The 20,583-nt window shown below is 44.1% G+C and overlaps 1 long non-coding RNA gene across 1 annotated transcript in view; it reads right to left on the reverse strand.

Moving 5' to 3' along the window:
- Positions 1-1,235: 1,235 nt before the first annotated feature.
- LOC127452958 (uncharacterized) overlaps positions 1,236-20,583 on the reverse strand; it is a 42,643-nt gene continuing 23,295 nt past the window's right edge. Inside the window, exons 2-3 of the long non-coding RNA XR_007899339.1 lie at positions 3,811-3,919; positions 1,236-1,323 (exon numbers count right to left, since the gene is read on the reverse strand). This is a non-coding gene — a long non-coding RNA (uncharacterized LOC127452958). The remainder of the gene's footprint in view (positions 1,324-3,810; positions 3,920-20,583) is intronic.

Consider the following 20,583-nt stretch of genomic DNA (forward strand, 5'->3'; position numbering starts at 1 on the left):
GCAGAGCCAGAAGCCTCATCCAGACACGGGCTAACCACATGCGCCTGGCTCTGCTCAGATAGTCAGATAGTGTTGTGAGAGGGGAGTGAGACCAGAGTGCAGTTAACTATTACTGAGAAATCACATGGTGAGGACCAAGATGGGGCCAGAGATGGTCAGACTGTGTTGTGAGAGCACCTGCAGGACTCTTTGTGGGAGGAAAGAAAGTAAGAAAGAGAGAGAGAGAGAGAGAGAGAGAGAGAGAGAGAGAGAGAGGAAGGAAGGGAAGGAAAGAAAGAAAGAAAGAAAGAAAGAAAGAAAGAAAGAAAGAAAGGAAGGAAGGAAGGAGAGTGTGATTAATGCTTAGCTTGAAAAGTGTGCAGATGGAAGGAATGATGGAATGGAAACGACTGAGCAATGGAGTGATAGAAAAAAGAGAGAGTGTCATGAAAATGCATATGCTGGAGGGGAGGTGAAAGGTTTGGCAGGGGAGAGGTGGGGAAAGATTAGCTCGACTGACAGCTCCATTAGAGACTTAAACCCGTCTTTGATCATTGCCTGAGCCCCTCTTCAGCCAGGCTGATGCAGGAATGCCCAAACACAGCAAAGCTGACAGGATCCTGAACACAGGTCTGCCTGTGATCAAAGGCCTGTCTCTTACAACTGAAGCTGCCTTACTCTTGCTGTTGTCCTGTGGGACTGGCGGCAGCCAAATGCTCACACTTTTTCATTCTCTCACAGAGTGAGAAAGAGATATCTCAGAACGTGTGATTTACTGAGGTCATGCTGTATGAAATAGAAAGGTATTTGCTTTTGCATGTTTTGATTGTGTGACGGCTCTGTGAGGGAGTCATTGTCTTCCTTTAATAAAGGTGTTTTCTTATTTTTGTCACATCTCTTTCTCCTGTACTGCTCTTATAAAAATAAACTAACAAGACAAACTATAGCCAAAAAAATAATCTGTTAGACAGACAGCTATTTCCACTGCCCGTTTTTCTTAATACCATGTCCCCCCTGTAAAACATATTATTTTCATGCAAATTAATTCATGTGGTCTGAATATGTTGTTTTAAATTCACACTAATGACATTGGCCTTCTGTACTGCCATCATACAACATGATCACATAGGAGGTTGGCATGTTGTTCCCGATAGTTCCGGTACACTAGAATCGGCAATGATATGCTGACTTACAGACCGCTGTCATCTCCTATCAGATATGTATGCATCGATCAGATATGTAAATTCAATTGCTTACCCCTGTGGCGCACCTGGAAGCACATTGTGTCCGTAAGCACATCACATCAGCAGCAGGGGAGACCGGGGTTCAGATCCTGTGTCAAGACTAGGGAGTAATCACAATCACATAATTAGTGACAAGTGTGATTTGGATGGTGCATTTTCACCTCTAACATAACATTTTTACTACACTAATGGTTAGGGTTAGGCATAAGTTTGGGTTGGGTGGTAGACTTTATAAAACAGGTGTTTTTCTTCACTGTATTAATGCCTGTACAGATGAAAACAACTTGCTTCACATCTTGCTTTTGGCGCTCCTACGTGGACATTACACCCGACACATGCCCATACACCCAACAACACTTGCTGCTTTGGCCATAGGCGGCAGTGTTATGAATTTCGGTTTTTATTATATTTTATTTTATAAAAGATTACTCAATTCAATTTAATTAAACTTTATGAAATTAAAATGTGTAAATCTTTATAATAAATAAATAATAATAAAACAAATTATGTAAGCACCTTAAACATGCTTAAGGTGGTCCCTGCTGAGGAAATAAATAAATAAATAAATAAACAGCCACAACCAACCACAAATTTGGTGTGTTGGTCTTAGCTGGTCACTGAGGCTAATCAGATTTTAAAGGCATTTTGGGCCAGGCTGGGTGACCAGCTTAAACCAGTAAAGACCATATTAAAACAGCTTGGGCTAGTTTTAGCTGATTTTTTTTTTTTTTTTTTTTTTTTTTAGGAGGGTGGTTTCCCATTCCTGCAAAGCTAGTTAGGCTGGTCTATTTTGATAATTTTAGAGGGGTCTGGGGCACTTGTCAGTTGGTCTTTGACCATATTGTTTATATATTTATTTGATTGTATTTTGTCAAAAAAAAAACAAAAACAAAAGGTCAGCTAGATTATGTGACTACAGAGTAACTTAAACACAAGAAGTGCACTTCTATGTAGTTGATTAAGCTGACCTGCATATAAATTATATTCGATCATGCAGACATTTATAACCCAGATTAGATCGTGTGTATAAATTAAAAGCTGGCATTCCTTCTTTATGGTAAAAACCACGGTTTGTAATTAACGGGTTTTCCTGCATTGAAAATGATGTGAATGTCGGGCAACTCGCGCTGCTGCCGAAGCATATTTTATTGTATTAATCTCATGTTCAGTACTATATGGGCACTAAATATGCCTTTCATAACTTATATGTGCATCTGTGCGGGGCGAATGAAGTATGCTTTTGCACGAACCTCGCTGCGCACGTCAGCTTGCTCCAGAGATAAAATAGCCAGATCTCTGAGACAGGGTTAAAGTTTTAAATGTGATTAGGTTATTATTATTATTTTCAGAACAATTACTATATTTAACTATGCAAAGTATAATTTAGAATGAAGGGAATAATCACATACTTTCATGGATTATGGACAGACTATTGACAAATTATCCTCCTGTTATATCCTACTTCTGTTCTAACTGGTCATGTTTGCCTCCAGATATTTTAAAGGTGACCTAAATCATTAGGCTTGTGTCCTGCTAAACTAATATCATTCTCGTTCAAATAAAATGTCCAAACAAATGCATGCAGTTACAGTCTCCAGTTACCTTTATCAGTTTATGTGGGGCAGAAGATATTGGCAAGTGAAAATGCCTTTTGCCTTTGGAATACTACTACAGTGACCAGTGAGCCAAAAAGTTAATTTTAAACCCTGGTTAAATACATATTACAGCTCACAGCTGCAATCTGCCAACTACAGAACTGCTAAAAAAGAAACTTATTGGGGGCCTGGGTGGCTCAGCGAGTAAAGATGCTGACTACCACCCCTGGAGTTGCAAGTTCAAATCCAGGGTATGCTGAGTGACTCCAGCCAGGTCCTCCACCACCCAGATTGAGGCAAGTCACAAGGGAGGGTAGAGTCACATGGGGTAACCTCCTCTTGGTCGCTATAATGTGGTTCTCACTCTCGGTGTGGCACGTTGTGTGTGGATGCCGCAGAGAATAGTGTGAAGCCTCCACACACACTATTTCTCCGCAGTAATGCACTCAACAAGCCACATGATAAGACTGACGGTTTCAGACACGGAGGCAACTGAGATTCGTCCTCCACCACCCAGATTAAGGTGAGTCACTACACCACTATGAGGACCTAGAGCACATTGGGAACTGGGCATTCCAAATTGGGGAGAAAAAAAAGAAAGAAACTTCTTTTTATACTCTTGGGGATATAATATTTTGGAGCTCTTTTTTTGTTGATTTAACTATAGTATAAAACAACACAGTTTGAAAGATGTAATGAGCTCTTCGTTGCTATGACAATGCATTATAACTTCAGTGTCATAAAGGCAATGTTTAATACAAGATGCATATACTAAGCATACCAGAACTCTGTCGAGGCAGAGCTTTGCCAAATTAACCATATGGCTGATTAATCCCAAAATGGTTTATGGAGAGAGAATAAATGCAGAATGTTGTGCTTTAATAAATGAGGAGGGATCTCTGTCTTATGATTTACAGTATTTTTTGAAGAATGCCTGGTGATAAATAGAGAGACTTCAGCCTGTGAGTGTGAAAAAAAAAATGGGTCTATACCTACAGGCTGGTAGCCCTGCCTTGAGGGCCCACCAAACGGATTTCTGCTTCCAAAAGATCCTGTGCCAATGGTTTCGTAAGACATTCTGGGTCCTTGAATGGGTTTATTCTGAACAGACAGACAAAATAAATGTTCTAAGCAATGTTACCAGAATGCAAAGAGTCATAACATTGTTATAAAGCTCATATTACAGAGTTATTACATAAGAATGACCAACTATACATTATTTAAGTCAAACACACACAAGGAATCCACATGTGTGATAGTACTATAAGAGAAAAGTTAGGTCTAACACATCTGAATTATGACCTGGCTATCTCATGGGACCTAGTGTGCAATCAACAGAGGCGCATGTCCTGGTTCATGAAAGCACTGGGAATGTTTATCAGTTACATTCATTAGCAACATACTGAAGGTGTGAGCTGATTGGATGCATCTGAGGCACGATTTCACCCCACAGTGACATGTACTTCATGAGTGTGTGAGTGTTAGAATGAATTAAACCCCTTGTGACATAGTTACACTATACTCACCATGAATCAGTTCCCACAACTGCTCTGTCATCTGCATTGCCCATTCACATTCAAAATTACTTTTTGAGGTGTGTGTAACATGGTCAAAAAGGTTAAATAATGGATTGGGAAAATGTCTGTTGGGACCTCAGCCTTGACACAGAGTGCAAAGAGATCTCTGTGTGTTGTGCATCAACACTTTTGATAGCAAAGCCTGCTTGACAGCATCACCCACCAGTGTGTCACCTATACAGCATAAATGTCATCATCTATGCAATGTCTGACCGCTTTACAAATACCCCTTCAGATTCAATAATTCTTGAATTTCTATCCAGGAGGAATAATTTAGCAAAAAGCTTTGTCAAACAAATCTAAAAAAGAAATAATAATAATAATAAAAAATAAAAAATAAAAAATAAAAAAAAGATTGCTGCTGCTTGTTCAGGTATTTAAAATGAGATAATGTAACACAATTATTAAACTTAATTTGACAATTAAAAACCATCCACTGGAGATTTTGATGAAACATGGAGATTTCTTGGGAAATTACTCAGGCATTATATATTTTATAATACTGTTGAATAATCTACTGTTCATGTAATATGAGTAATTTAGTTCTCTAATAATATCAGAATGGTTTATTCCTTATGTCTTGTGTGCCAGAGGGAAAAAATACTGTCAATAGCCAACGTTTGGTAAAATGTTTATATATATATATATATATATATATATACTACATATATAATTAATATCATGTAATCATAGCATGTTTTTATTTTATGAATGTAGGATACAAGAATTAAAGAAAAGGATATCAATTCATTACAAGTTTATTTTTAGGCTTTTTTATTTTTATTTTATTTTGATGGTTTATCCAACCAAGATATGCAAGCTTAACTAGTGAAGGAGAAAGTGAGAGGACATGGGGAGATGTTGACAAATGTCTCAGCTGAAAAAGATTCTGTCATTTCTGAAGAAGAGAATGAAGGTGGGCAAGGTGGCCAAGCCTGCAGGAAGAATGAGATGGAAGATCAAATTTTCTGGGCCACGTGGCCAAATAATCTGATTAATTTCCATAGAGCGGGAAGATTAATTACTTTTGGCAGCAGTAAACAATTTCTGTGTTTCTTGATTTGGAGCCCAGACAATGTTTTGTTGCTTCCTGCTCACTCTCTCGGAAATCCTGGAGGATATTTACTTTGACTCTATTTTCATTTTGACAGTATTTTCTTTGATTGCATTTATTTTTGCACCACTGAAATACAGTGTTCTGTTTTAGCTATCACAGTTCACAGAAATTAACTTCTTATTTCATGCAGTTGTCATTTCTCATTTACTCCAACAAATTGGAATTTGATATTTTATTTTCACACTGTTTAAAACTATGTATGATGTACATAACTTAGTTCTCAGATGCTAATTATACAACATCTTACTTCCATTAAATCTTAGGGCTTCCAAGTCTTAGGTATGTAACTGCTGATGTCATCAGTTTCCAGGTTTGCACAGGCTTCCATCATGACTGCCTGTATTGCCAATACTCTGACAGACAGGTCAATCATATATACAATCAAGGAATTCTCCCTTTTGAATTTCTCCTTGAAATTGATTTAATCTTCATAAGGTATATATTTGATTTGACAGCATGTCAGCATTAGAGGAGTCAGAAAAACACAATGGGACGCATTAATGAAACACGAGCAAAACAAATGTTTGCGTAAATCGTTCGTAAAGCCGGTCTGACATAAATTTTACGATTCATGAAAGTTTTCATATTTTCAGAACATTAATCGCTACGTACAACATTTACACCTGCTCCCTACCATATGTAAATCGAGCTTGAGACACCCGAATGTGTTGTGATCTTTCAGACAAACTGCCATACATTTTGATAGAAGACAAATTAAATAAGTAATGACAAAATGAACTAGTAATTAAATAGAAAATATAGATATTTTTTATTTAGAAATGTTTCTTTGCTGCTTGCATTCATTTTTTCAAAATATAGTTTTTTTTTTTTGTTTGTTTGTTTTTTTTTTTTTTTGGCAAACTCTGCTTCATAATTTTTCCAGCAGAAGTTCTTGACATGGGGTGAAAAGTTAATGGAAAGATGCAGTTTGCGTTTGATTTTCTTAAAAATAAATAATGCCCTCTAACATGACTGGTTGGAATTTTTTTATTTGATATGAAATCTATAATTTAGGTTTCATAGGCATCGGTAAATCACGTTTGGTTGATAATGTATGGTCAATGGTAATGCTGTTAATAAACACATAAACAAACACATCGCGGGCAGGTGTGTACTCAACAGCCTACAACAGAAAAAAAAAAAAAAAAAGAAAAAGCCTGCACACTGTCATATAGCTTGCAAATCTAATTTGATCAAAGACCTACTTACGGCATTCTATCAATTTCTTTAAAGATGTTTCCTGTTGCAAGGGAAGTATATCACACAGTCTTGGATTTACTCAAGAAGTTTCTACAATGACACTGGCAATGCGCTCAATTGATCCAGACAAGTTTAATGGTGGTGGACATCTTCCTGCCAGCGTGAACTGAACATTTTTTACACTAAAGCTTCATGTCAAACCATTTTTTATTGACCTCTTGGACTGTTTAATTCACAAAAGAACCTCTGATGACACCAAAAGCATGTGATAACTGTAAATTCCTCAATTTCTTTTTAGAACAAACGTGAGTGTTTACTAAATCAATATATTACGATGTGAATGCACTCAAAAATTATTGCTGTTCACATAGATGTTAAAAGCTTCCTATTCTCATTTACTAGCAAGTCTGTAGCCTTCCTTATATTGTGTTTTCACGGGCGTGGATTATGATAATTGTGAATGAATGTGCACGCGTGCTCTATTTATCGACGTTTGGAGTTCACTAAAATACACATTTTACTAAAAAATCTGGGAAATGTGAAGTGTTCGTTAATCTGGTGGACAGTTTTCGGGAATCTCCATTTTATGTATAAAATACTAATACTTTATGTAATTACGAAATGTTCATGAATGAAGCCCAATGTTTAAAGAAGCTGAAGTACTGTACAAGTGACTCTCAGAATTGATATTGTTTTCTGAAGATGAACTAAGTCTGTGGTTAATTATGGAACAAAGATGGACATTATGTAACAGGAGATTAAGAATCTTTCCACAAAATAATAAATAAATAAAAATCAGGAAACGTGTGAGTGTGAGAACATGTGCCAGAGAAAATTGAGTGAGAGGCACTTTGAGTATCACAGCACTATCCCGGTAAAATGAACACTAGAGGCGCTACAATGACAATGACTTTTATTTGATTTACACAAATCACCAGTAAAACAGCAGATCAGTTCATAAACACTTACTCTTCACTCGGTTCCTCACACAATGCTATCTTATAACTTCTAAACACTTTTAGAGCATGACTTGTAATTTTAATGATTGCATTACATACACAACTACATTTACAAGCTTATTCAGGTGTGATCAAACTCAACAGAATGTAATAGAAGCACAATAAAAAGACATGGCTGCATCAGAAATTGTGGTTTTCATCTCACATTTGCTTTTTCTGACACTATCGGTTAGGTTTAGGTTTAAGGTTTAGGGTAGGGATGTTTTGTTGATTTAAAACTCGATAAAGCATTACCTTAAACTTCAAAACCTCATCTGTTTGTCATGATCCTGCCATTTTGGTCTGGTTTTTTCATTATGTGGCAGGATTGTGACAGTTTCCTCCACCTCTCTCTCAGGTTGTCCATGTGCTTTTGTTTTCCTCCTTCCCTCGTGTTTCCCATGGGTGCTGCTCAGCAGCACAGTCAGCGTTGTCATGACAGCGCTGATTCGCGCTGATTCGCGCTGATTCGCGCTGCTTGTGGTTATTGGCAGCACCTGTGTTCAATCTTCCCTTCCTCTTTATATTCTATCCTTTGTTTTGTCTTCCCTGTTAGATTGTTGTGTTATGTTCAGTCTCCAGTTCCAGTCATGTTGTTTGTATCCTGTCCTGTTATCCAGTCAGTTCGTTCTCAGTTCCTTTTGTCTTGTTGTTTTGTGTTTTCTCCCTAGTGAGAGTTTTTGTTTCCTGTTTGGTTTAGTTTTCCTTGTCGGTTTGTTTTCAGTTCTATTTTTGTCTTATCTTTTCTTTCTTCCTCATGAGAGTTTTATTTGTATTTTATTTTATTCTTTCAATAAAACACATTTCATTTCCATCCTGCATCTTGGGTCTTTCCTCAAATACAGTTGAAGTCATCCTGGTTACTTGCATAACCTCCGTTCCCTGATGGAGGGAACGAGACATTGTGTCGATGTAGTGACACTAGGGGTCACTCTTGGGAGCCCGAGACACCTCTGGTCTTTGATAAAAGGCCAATGAAAATTGGCGATTTGCATACCACTCCCCTGGACATACGGGTATAAAAGGAGCTGGTGTGCAACCACTCATTCAGGTTTTGTGCTGAGGAGCCGAGACAAGGTCCCGGCCATTTCAGTGGGTAGTTCAGCATTGTGGCAGGAGAGACACAATGTCTCGTTCCCTCCATCAGGGAACGGACATTCCCTATCTGTCACTCACTCGACGTTGTGTCGATGTAGTGACACTAGGGGTCCCTATATGAAACGCCACAACTGGCTGAACTGTGTTACGTGAACTGGCAGTGTGTGACAGGCAGACCACTGTGTGCCTCATAGCCAGCGCACCAGGCAACACGTAACCTCCCCCAACGCTGTTATGAGTGTCGAATGGCAATTTGGGGACAAGTTGACTGACCAAAAGATAGAGACAGGCTAGCCCAGTCGTGGCCTCTTATCCTCTTTTTTTTCCTCTCCCCCAAAATAAAGCAATTAACTGACTGGGGCCACCAGGTCTAGTCAGGGGGGTGTCACTCCCAAGGGGAAGACACCGCGGAGACCACACCCCGCCCAGAGGGGGGGGGGGGGGTATTTTGAGTGGAAACATGTCACATGGCCTTGCCGAGCTTTGTCGGAAGTATGTCATGTGGAGAAGTCCCATGGTAGGTCCTACCCTACGAGGGAGGAGATTCTACAAGCATGGTAACTGGGGCAGAGGGGCCTCTGCCTAAGGAAGATGCAGTTTACCAACAGGGAAATGAATTAGCGGAAGATATATGTAGAATGGGGTTACCTATGGGGAACCACCACATGCGGAGCACCTACCCCAATACAGGGCTTAGTTAGCACGTGTACTGAGCCGGCAGCGAGTTTCTACGCAAACTCATCTGCCACAGGGCTCAGAGGAAATCATCCAGGGAACACGGTTTGTGAACACTACTGGGAGTCAACAGGGCACGTCTTCAGGTCAGGGGAGGTGAAAGGCGCTATACGCAAGCGATACACCCGGCCAGCTGCCCCGGACTTACATGCTGGTGTGTGCCACTAGACGGGATGAAACCGGTTCCACCCGGAGATTGTAGAACCTCGAAAAGGTGTTGGGTGTTGCCCAGCCCGCTGCTCTGCAAATGTCTGTTAGAGAGGTGCCACTGTTCAAGGCCCAGGAGGCTGCTACACCCCTGATAGAGTGGGCTCATAGCCCTGCTGGGGGCAGCACGTCCTGGGCGTGATATGCCATTGTTATGGCGTCAATGAGCCAGTGGGTGATCCTCTTCTTGGAGACAGCGCTTCCTTTCCGCTGTCCACCAAAGCAGACAAAGAGCTGCTCAGAGACTCTAAAGCTCTGCGTGCGATCCAAATAGATGCGTAAAGCGCGCACCGGTCACAGCAACGTCAGGGCTGGGTCTGCCTCCTCCTGGGGCAGTGCTTGCAGGTTCACCACCTGGTCCCTAAAAAGGGTCGTGGGAACCTTGGGCACATAGCCTGGTCGGGGTCTCAGGATCACGTGAGAGTAGCCCGGACCGAACTCTAGGCACGTTTCATTGACAGAGAACGCTTGCAGGTCTCCTATCCTTTTGATGGAAGTGAGTCTCAGCTCAGCTGACTGCAAGGGCTCAAAGGGGGCTCTCCGTAGACCCTAAAGAACTACAGAGAGGTCCCATGAGGGAACAAGGAGGGGTCTGAAGGGATTCAACCTCCTGGCGCCTTTCAGGAACCTGATGATCAGGTCGTGCTTCCCTAAGGACTTACTGTCCACTGTGTTGTGGTGTGCCGCTATAGCGGCTACATACACCTTCAAGGTGGAGAGGGACAACCGCCCTTCCAACCTCTCCTGCAGGAAGGAAAGCACCGATCCGACTGCACATCTCTGGGGGTCTTCGCGTCGGGAAGAACACCACTTAGCGAACAGATGCCACTTAAAGGCATACAGCCGCCTCATAGAGGGAGCCCTAGCCTGAGTGATCATGTCTACCACCACGGGTGGTAGGCCGCTTAAGTCTTCCACATCCCGTCCAGGGGCCAGACATGGAGATTCCAGAGGTCTGGTCGCAGGTGCCAGATGATGCCCCGTCCCTGAGAAAGAAGGTCCTTCCTCAGGGGAATTCACTGTGGGGGGGCTGTCATGAGGAGCATGAGGTCTGAGAACCACGTCTGGGTTGGCCAGGGTGGGTGCTACAAGGACGACCTGCTCCTCATCCTTCCTGACCTTGCACATGGTCTGTGCAAGTAGGGTCACTGGGGGAAACGCATATTTGTGAAGTCCAGGGGGCCAGCTGTGTGCCAGCACGTCTATACTGAGAGGTGCCTCGGTCAGGGCGTACCAGAGCGGGCAGTGGGAGGATTCTTGGGAGGCAAACAGGTCTACCTGTGCCTGCCTGAATCGACTCCAAATCAGCTGGACCACCTGAGGGTGGAGTCTCCACTCTCCCCTGAGGGTAACCTGCCATGACAGCATGTCCGCTGCAGTGTTGAGGTCGCCAGGGATGTGAGTGGCTCGCAGAGACTTGAGGTGCTGCTGACTCCAAAGGAGGAGTCGGCGGGCGAGTTGTGACATACAACGGGAGCGCAGACCGCCTTGACGGTTGACATATGCTACCGTTGCTGTGTTGTCTGTCCGAACTAACACATGCTTGCCCTGGATCAACGGCCGAAACCTCTACAGGGCGAGCAGAATTGCCAGAAACTATAGGCAGTTGATGTGCAAATGCAGCCGCGGGCCCGTCCATGAGCCAGCACTGCGTGCCCATTGCATACAGCGCCCCAGCCCATTTTGGAGGTGTCTGTTGTAACCACGACACACGTGGAGACCTGCTCTAGGGGAACGCCTGCCCATAGAAATGTGAGGTCGGTCCAAGGGCTGAAGAGGCGGTGACAGATCGGCGTGATGGCCATGCGGCGCCATGCCCATCTTGGGACTCGAGTCTGAAGCCAGTGCTGAAGCGGTCTCATATGCATCATCCTGAGCAGAGTGGCCACCGCTGAGGATGCCATATGCCCCAGGAGCCTATGAAACCGTTTCAGTGGAACCGCTGTCTTCTGTCTGAACGCCTTCAAACAGGTCAGCACCGACTGTGCGTGCTCGTTCATGAGGCGCGCCGTCAATGAGACTGAGTCCAACTCCAAGCCGAAAAAAGTGATGCTCTGAACAGGGAGGAGCTTGCTCTTTTCCCAGTTGACCCGAAGCCCTAGTCGGCTGAGGTGCGAGAGCACCAGGTCCCTGTGTGCACACAACACATCCCGAGAGTGAGCTAGGATTAGCCAATCGTCGAGATAGTTGAGGATGCAAATGCCCACTTCCCTTAGCGGGGCATGGGCTGCCTCTGCGACCTTCGTGAAGACGCGAGGGGACAAGGACAGGCCGAAAGGGAGGACCTTGTACTGATACGCCCGACCCTTGAATGCAAACCGCAGGACGGGTCTGTGTCAAGGTAGAATCGAGATGTGGAAGTATGCGTCCTTCAGGTCTACTGCCGCGAACCAATCTTGATGCCGGACGCTCGCTAGAATGCATTTTTGTCTGTGTAAAGCCCGGTTTAGTGCTCGAAGGTCCAAGATTGGCAGCAACACACCGCCTTTTTTCGGTACAATGAAGTAGGGACTGTAAAACCCCTTCTTCATCTTGGCCGGAGGGACAGGCTCTATCGCATCCTTCCGTAGGAGGGTAGCGATCTCCGCGTGCAAGGTAGCAGCATTCTCGCCCTTCACCGAGGTGAAGTGGATAAGAAAGCAAGCCACCCCAGCGGCTCCCCGCCTCGATCATTCTACCCATGGGTATGAGGCCAGCGCGGATAAAACTGGGGGCGATTTGGGGACCCCAATGGGACCACCTCTGCCGGGTATCCCCCCACAGGCCTCCCATTCCCCTGCATGCTCGTCTGCCCCAATCGGGCTTCCGGATGAGTCCGCCGGCTCGTCTCACGGCGAGTTTGACCTCTTGTTCGGAGCCCACGAAGCTGATGAGCTCTTGAGTGCAGCATCGGAGAGTGGGCTCGTCCAGTCGGACGCGGAAGCCTCAGCTGGGCTCCCCCCCTCGGGTACGGTCGCCCAGTCACAGGCTGACGCGGAAATGACGGACATGCTTTCCCGGGCAGCCGCGAGCGTCGGGCTAGAGTGGAACCCTCCGCTCTCCCCTGAAACCTCACAGCTCGATGATTGGTTCCTGGGCTCGCGGCGCCGATCACAGCCACACCCTGCTCCAGTTCCTTTCTTCCCGGAAGTGCACAAGGAGCTGACAAGGTCGTGGGAGGCACCTTTTACTGTCCGGTCCCAATCTTTCAGCTCCCCCACCCTCACTATCCTCTATGGTGGGGCAGCCAGGAGCTATACGGCGATTCCCCCAGTGGATAAGGCGCTCGCGGTGCACCTATGCCCGCAGAGAGCTGCCACCTGGCGCGGGCGCCCAAGGCTCCCGTCCAAGGCCTGTAGGTTTACTTCATCCCTGATGGCCAAAGCCTACAGTGCCGCTGGAAAAGCCACCTCCGCCCTGCACGCCATGGCTCTCCTGCAAGTCCACCAAGCCAAGGTGCTAAAGGAACTGCACGAGGGTAGTTCCACCCTGGGATTGATGCAGTAACTGCGCTCGGCGACAGACCTCGCTCTCCGGGCGATGAAGGTCACGGCGCAGTCTCTCGGGCAGGCGATGTCCACCTTGACGGCCCAGCAGCACCACCTTTGGCTCAACCTGGTCGAGATGGAAGAGGCCGACAAGGCACGGTTGCTTGCTGCCCCCATTTCCCAGGTTGACCTATTCGGCGACACTGTCAATGACTTTGCCCAGCAGTTCTCGACGGTGAAGCAGCAGATGGAGGCTATCCAGCACATCCTGCCCCAGCATGGCTCAAGATCCCGCACCCCGCCTGCTCGTCACCAAGGGTGTCCCCCTGCGGTGACTGCACCGGATTTGGCCCGGCCCCGGCATGGAGCCCACCGCAGGAAGCAGATGGAGATGGTAAACAGACCACTCCATCCCCCGGTGGAAGGCTAGGAGGAGAATCTCCTCCTGATAGGGAAGGAGACAGATAGGGAACAGAAGTTTACATACACTTAGGTTGAAGTCATTAAAACACATTTTTTAACCATTCCACAGATTTAACATTAGCAAACAATTCCAGTGGGTCCAGTGGGTTTACATACACTAAGTTAACTGTGCCTTTAAGCAGCTTGGAAAATTCCAGAAAATGATGTGAAGCCTTTAGAAAATTAGCCAATGATAGGAGGTTTACTGAATTGGAGGTGTGCCAGTGGATGTATTGTAAAGCCTACCTTCAAACTCAGTGCCTCTTTGCTTGACATCATGGTAAAATCAAAAGAAATCTGCCAAGACCTCAGAAAAAAACTAATTGTGGACTTCCTCAAGTCTGGTTTATCCTTGGGAGCAATTTCCAACGCCTGAAGGCACCACGTTCATCTGTACAAACAATAGTACGTAAGTGTAAACACCATGGGACCACGCAGGATCAAACCGCTCAGGAAGGAGACACATACTGTCTCCTAGAGTTGATCGTAGTTTGGTGAGAAAAGTGCAAATCAATCCCAGAACAACAGCAAAGGACCTTGTGAAGATGCTGGAGGAAACAGGTAGACAAGTATCTATATCCACAGTAAAATGAGTCCTATATCGACATAACCTGAAAGGATGCTCAGCAAGGAAGAAGCCACTGCTCCACAACTGCTATAAAAAAGCCAGACTAGAGTTTGCAAGTGCACATGGGGACAAAGATCTTACTTTTTGGAGAAATGTCTTCTGGTCTAATGAAACAAAAATTGAACTGTTTGACCATAATGACCATCGTTATGTTTGGAGGAAAAAGGGTGAGGCTTGCAAGCCGACGAACACCATTCCAACCGTGAAGCATGGGGGTTGCAGCATCATGTTGTGTGGGTGCTTTGTGCACAAGGGACTGGTGCACTTCACAAAATAGATGGCATTGTGAAGAAGGAAATTTATGTGAATATATTGAAGAAACATCTCATGACATCAGCCAGGGAGTTGGTCAAATGGACAATGACCCCAAGCATACCTCCAAAGTTGTGGCAAAATGGCTTAAGGACAACAAAGTCAAGCTATTGAAGTGGCCATCACAAAGCCCTGACCTCAATCCAATAGAAAATTTGTGGGCAGAACTGAAAAAGTGTGTGTGTGCAAGGAGGCCTAAAAACCTGACTCAGTTACATAATTTCTGTCTGGAGGAATGGGCCAGAATTACAGCAACTTATTGTGAGAAGCTTGTGGAAGGCTACCCAAAAGGTTTGATACAAGTGTTTGTAAACTTCTGACCCACTGGGAATGTGATGAAAGAAATACAAGCTTAAATAAATCATTCTCTCTACTATTATTCTGACATTTCGCATTCTTATTTTGGGGGGGAGGGGGTGATTGTTCCCCCTTTTTCACCCAATTTGGAATGCCCAATTCCCAGTGCACTTTTAAGTCCTCATGGTCGTGTAGTGATTCGCCTCAATCCGGGTGGCGGAGGATGAATCCCAGTTGCCTCCACATCTGAGACCATCAACCCGCACATCTTATCATGTGGCTTGTTGAGCGTGTTGCCGCGCTCAACTCACCACGCGCCCCACTGAGAACGAACCACATTATAGTGACCACAAGGAGGTTACCCCATGTGAATCTACCCTCCCTAGCAACCGGGCCAATTTGGTTGCTTAGGAGACCTGGCTGGAGTCACTCAGCACACCCTGGGATTCGAACTAGCGAGCTAGCGAACTCCAGAGGTGGTTGCTAGCATCTTTTACTACTGAGCTACTCAGGCCCCCGACATTTCGCATTCTTAAAATAAAGTAGTGATCCAAACTGACCTAAGACAGGAATGTAAGGAATTGTGAAAAACTGAGTTTATTTGGCTACGGTGCATATAAACTTCAACTGTATATCGTGAAAATTTAACTTGCTTTCAGCAAAACACAGTGGACATTTCACCTCGGAACTGAAGCGTTAAATGCAAGGAACCATAAGTAATTTTACATGTAACCACACTCAAGTAATTTTCATGACATCAGGCTGTTTTTATTTTCACTGTTAAGATTACTAGCCAAATAATCTAACTGCCCTATTATTGAACATTTTCATTGCAGAATAAATGAATCATGGATGTATGCCTGCAAATAAGCTATTTTTATGGCATCAGTTATGAAAACTGTGCAGACCTGTGTGCATCATCAGTATGTGCCTGGAATTGCACATTGGCATGCAACAAACACATCCATATGGGCTAACTTTCATTGGAGTATACTTTGAATGCCTAGAATGCTTGACCATGCACAAGACATAACGGCAAGTGCAAAATCAAAGCAAACCCTAGGCTTAAGTGCTTTAACCCTTGCATTGTACCCCTGCTATTTACAATGCAAGTCACCTCAACACTTAAGACAAATGAGACATCAATTCAAACAGCAAACAAGCTAGAGTTTGGCAAATAAACTTGCTTTTGATGGCTTTAGAAATCAGAGTTGTGTTATCATTCAAAAATATGCATCTGAACAAGAGTCTGAATTTTAAAGTCCAGGAGCTCACATTGGATTCACCTTGAAAAGAACATTGAATAGTGAGGTGAGGAAGCACAAAACAAGAGCATAGAGACAAAGGATATGTATCATCACACAGCTGCCCATCGAGGTGTCATGAGTGTGTGTCTGTGTGTGTTCAGCAAGTGTGGGAGAGAGTTTGTCAATGCAGGTTATCAGAGGGGCGGTGGAAGTGGGCGGCAATAATACAGCCATCAGAGGCCATGCAGTATTGTGCATGCCTATAGGGGGGCTGACAGAATGCTTCATCACTTCCTCTCATTCTGAATTTGTCCCCTCACTCCGCTCGCCATATCCCATTCTCACCACAGAAAGGATTAGCACAGCACGAGGGCGCAGTCACAAAGCAGAACATTTAGGACACACAGCCACTGCTGTCACATGGCCTGCTTATTTCACACACACACACACACACACACACACAGCAACAGTGTGCCCACCTGAGGTTTGTGTGTGTGTGTGTGTGTGTGTGTGTGTAGGTGGGATTGGGTGGTTTACGAGGACATTTTTCTAGGTTACAAACTGGTAATTACAAGGGTATTATGCTATAAATGTGGTTTATGAGGACATTTCTAGTGTCCCCATAATTCAAATCACTTACAAAACATACTAAACGATGTTTTATTGAAAATGTAAAAATGCAGAAAGTTTTTTGTGAGGGTTAGGTTTAGGGGTAGGGTTAGGGGATAGAATCTATAGACTGTACAGTCTAAAAATCATTATGTCTATGGAGAGTCCTCATAAGGATAGCCGCAGCAACGTGTGTGTTTGTGTGTGTGGGCGGGCGGGTTTGGGTGGTTTACGAGGACATTTTTTTAAGTTATAAACTGGTAATTACAAGGGAATTATGCTACAAATGTGGTCTATGAGGACATTTATAATGTCCCCATAATTCAAATCGCTTAAAAAAAAAACATACTAAACACTGTTCTTTTGAAAATGTAAAAATGCAGAAAGTTTTTTGTGAGGGTTAGGTTTAGGGGTAGGGTTACGGTTAGGGGATATAATCTATAGTTCATACTGCAGTTATATGTTAATGTCCCACACTATAAAAGTTACATTCAATATTTGTGAAATGCTATCATTTATTTCAATTGAGAAACAGTTATGAATAGTTCTGTTGTCACATTCAAAAATCATTGTGACATACTGGCAACCAGTAAACACAACCTAGTACCTAGTGCACAACCTAGTACCTGTAAAACACAACCTGATGCTGCATGTCCTCTGATAGAATAAACATTTACATAACGGGTTTAAAACATCGACAAAAGCCTAGGTATGTATACAATACACGTTATTGTTATTGTCATGGTACAATAAGTCAGTCATTCAAAACAAACAAAGGTGGTTTGTTAATTAATTTGTTTATAACTAATCGCTGCACTGGAGAATTGCATTGCCGACAAGGTGGAGAGGATGGGCAAATTGACATTCGCTGTTCGAATGGTTATAACAATGTTAAGTCAAAGATGGAAATTGCTTACCATTCCATTTAATACACTGTTTTGAATAAAAAAAGTCACTTATGTATTTGTGCAGATCTGTTAATTTTTTTATTTCCGAGCTTGAGGGCATCCAATTTGTTCCAGTCAGATTATTAACATGAGCGCTCCTAAGAGGTTATGTTTGTAAGTGAATTTATAAGTTAATTATCAGTAGTAAGTCCATCATTAATTCCAACTGTGGTGACATGGGTGTGGCTGAGCAACATCTGTGGAGAGCAAGGCCAGGAGAGGAAGAACAGTAAGGATTGACACCTACATTTACATTTATGCATTTGGCAGACGCTTTTATCCAAAGCAACTTACAGTGCATTTATTACAGGGACAATCCCCCTGGAGCAACCTGGAGATAAGTGCCTTGCTCAAGGACACAATGGTGACAGCTGTGGGGATTGAACCAGCAACCTTCTGATTACCAGTTATGTGCTTTAGCCCACTACACCACCACTCCGACACCTGTGGTAAAGACCACCGGAGGAGAGAGAGAGACACACACAGTGGAGTGTTCTGTATGTTCATTCATTTACTGTATGTTGTGCTGAAAAGCAAATCATTGCGTGACGCTGGAAAGTGTAAAAATAAAGACTCAAGTGGATTGTTCACCCAGCTCCCGCTTCCGACTTCAGAGAGAAATAAAGATCTGTCACAGTGTTGCCGAAACCCAGGATTTGGAGGAATTTACACCATCATGGAGTCCTTGGCCTTCTGATCAAGACCCTCTTCATTATCCACCAAATGCAACATCAAGCTCTGATTGAGCTGCGCCAGGACCAAGAGCAGTGATTCTAGGACATCCTTCAAGCTCAAGCAGAGGACCGGCAGGTGCTATGGAGCTTGATACCCCAGGGGGCTTCCACTGGTGCGACCTTGGCTGCTGCCACCACCATGACCCACTTCACGTTCGACAAGATGGGGCGAGATGGCGAGAGTCCTAGTGGGCGATCTGCCTGCTGCCGCTGCTGTCAGGAGAAGTGCAACTGGCAGCCCAACAACTTCCCGTCACCAACTTCCTGGGGTATCAGGACTTGAAACATGCAATCTTGCAATGGGTCCACCGCAGTGAAGAGCAGCATCGCCTGTGTTTCCACTCGCTGATGCTTGGCAAGCTCGGCCACCCGTTTGCCTTTGCCCAACAGCTCCCTGACTCCTGCCGGTGGTGGCTGCTGGTAGCAGAATGTGATGGCGCGGCTGTAGACGACCTGGTGGTGTTGGAGCAGCTGATCAACCGACTACCGAAAGGGATGGCGGAATGGGACCAGTGCCTCCGCCAGGCATCGCTGGATGAGGCGATCCAGCTGGCAGAAGACCACATGGCGGTGTATTCAGCTGGCGAGCCCTCTTCTTCTCTCTCTCCCTCCCTCTGTCTCTCCTTCCTCCCCACTTCTTCCCCAAAACCGGTTCCCCAGTCCCATGGGCCATTCAACCCTCTCTGCTCTCCCCAACAGGCTGGTGAATCTGCTACCGTGATCCACCAGTGCTTGTTTCAAGACGAGGCTTTGGGTACAAGCCGCCGGGTGAAGGTGAGGTGTGTGCACAGGGATATTCACGATTGATCATTAGTGATGGTCATTATTCAATCTCGGGGACAAAAGCATAATGTCGAGGCTGCGATTAGTCCCTGCCTCTCCCATCCATTAATCTTGGGTACAAATTGGCCGTAATTTACAACTTTATTGAGGGGAATTTGTGTGGATGGGTCCTGTAACAAATTGTATCGATGTGTGGTGTGCGATTCGCTGGCTGGGGAGGTGGTGCTGGGGCCGTCTACATCGGTTCCACGTCAGGATGACACAAGGGAGGGGGAAGCCTTAGAGGATTCCCTGCAGGTGATTTCCCTCTGGAGCAGATGGGAGACGAAAACCCTTATGAACGACATGTCAATGGTCATACTCACAATATGTGTCATATATTGTGGTCTTTCTGTATCCAATTTAGAGGTCTAAGATATTGGCATTTCTGACCATTATTCAATAATGTTTGAGTGTGTCTCTACTTGTCCTCTCCCTACTTTTTCTCAGCCCTTATGTCACTTCCGGTCTATTCACTCGTCTACTGCCAACCTGTTTTCAGAATTTTATCTAACGAATTTCATGGATGATGTTTTAGCTGGACTCGAAACTGAATCATTGGTTGAAGCTTTTAATAAATCTTGTACTTTTACACTTGATAATGCCGCTCCACTTAAGCCAAGGAGAGTTAAGGGTGTTTCACAGCCTTGGTTAAAAGACATCACCTGCGCTCTCAGACAAGAGTGCAGAAAAGCAGAGCGCAAGTGGAAACGAGATAAGTTTCAGGTTTCTTATGAAATTTTAAAGGTGTGTTTAACAAACTATCAGAGAGCTGTAAAGGAAGTGAAAGCGAAGTTTTTCTCTACATTAATCTCTGATAATGCAAATCGACCAAAAGTACTGTTCAAAACAATTTATTCTGTTTTAAACCCAACTAAAAATGCTTTTCTGGATGCCACCCAAGAGAACTGTGAAACATTTTTAAACTTCTTTACGTGCAAAATTGAGGTGCGATTGTATTTTCACAATTTGATCAACCACTAATACCTTCCCCGTCCAGCTCCCTGACTCACTTTCAACCAGTTACGTCAGAACAGTTAGTAGATGTAGTCTCTAAGATGAAGTGTTCCAGTTACAAGCTGGATATTCTTTCTCCATGCCTTCTTAAGAAGTTTTCATGACTATCAGTTCCAGTGTGACAGCTATAATTAACATCTCATTAGCAAGTGGAGTTGTTCCAAGAAGTTTTAACCCTCTAGGGTCTGAGGGTGTTTTGGGCCCTGGTGAAGTTTTGACATGCCTTGACATTTGTGCTTTTTTCAGTTGCTTAAAAACATATTAATGGCTGAAGTCTGATAACACTGTATT

The sequence above is a fragment of the Myxocyprinus asiaticus genome, chromosome 15 (assembly GCF_019703515.2).
Source record: "Myxocyprinus asiaticus isolate MX2 ecotype Aquarium Trade chromosome 15, UBuf_Myxa_2, whole genome shotgun sequence".
Classification (NCBI taxonomy): domain Eukaryota; kingdom Metazoa; phylum Chordata; class Actinopteri; order Cypriniformes; family Catostomidae; genus Myxocyprinus; species Myxocyprinus asiaticus.